Genomic DNA, 779 nt, shown 5'->3' on the forward strand with positions numbered 1-779 from the left:
GGTGGGCAAACCTGCTCCCACTCACTACATGTGCCTCTCGGCCTGCGCCGGACCTGTCCTAGGTGAGTGGTTCTGGAAATGGCCAAGTTTCTGAGCAGGGGGATCAGGGGGCACCTGGTGTCCCGCAGTCTCCACCATACCCAGCAGCCGGCTGGAAATGATTCTGCAGAGGAGAATGGGAGTCTCCCCGAAGAACACAGAGAGACCTGGCGCTGCCTTCCATCCCACACAACAACCGACTCAACATCCTACACTTCTCGAGGTCGTCTGCCCTCAACCCACTCTGCTACCCATTCTCCATGTTAGTTGTTTTGATTTGCGAGCAACAACAACAAAAGGCCAAGTCCCCCAGTAACCGTAGTTATCTTAGAGAAATAAGAATACACTGGAAAGACGCCTGGGACAGCTCACAGAGTAAAACAAAGTGTTAACCTAAGCCCAGGAAATGGGAAGTCTCTGCTAACTTCCTCCATGGAGGGCTGCACAAAAGCCATCCAGTTCTGATGCCTGTCGGCCTTTAGCTCTCCACTCCCCTCTCAAATGCCCGTGGGAAAATCCGTGTGGCCCAGCAGGGGTTAGGTCTTCCTGTAAAAGTCAGCTGTGCAAGTGGGTACGGTCACAGAGTACAGACCTGACCTCTTGGGCTGATCCAACACCTGGGGACGCTATACCAGGGGTCACCATCACTGATGTCTACTCCAGCCAGCCGTCTTTGTGAGCTTCTATTTCGCAAGTTGACGAATGACAGATTTAAGGGAAAAATGGCACAGGAGACACTG

This window comes from Heterocephalus glaber, unplaced genomic scaffold (genome assembly GCF_053883595.1).
Source record: "Heterocephalus glaber isolate CG9 unplaced genomic scaffold, H.glaber_assembly_v1.0 deba00001572, whole genome shotgun sequence".
Lineage (NCBI taxonomy): Eukaryota > Metazoa > Chordata > Mammalia > Rodentia > Bathyergidae > Heterocephalus > Heterocephalus glaber.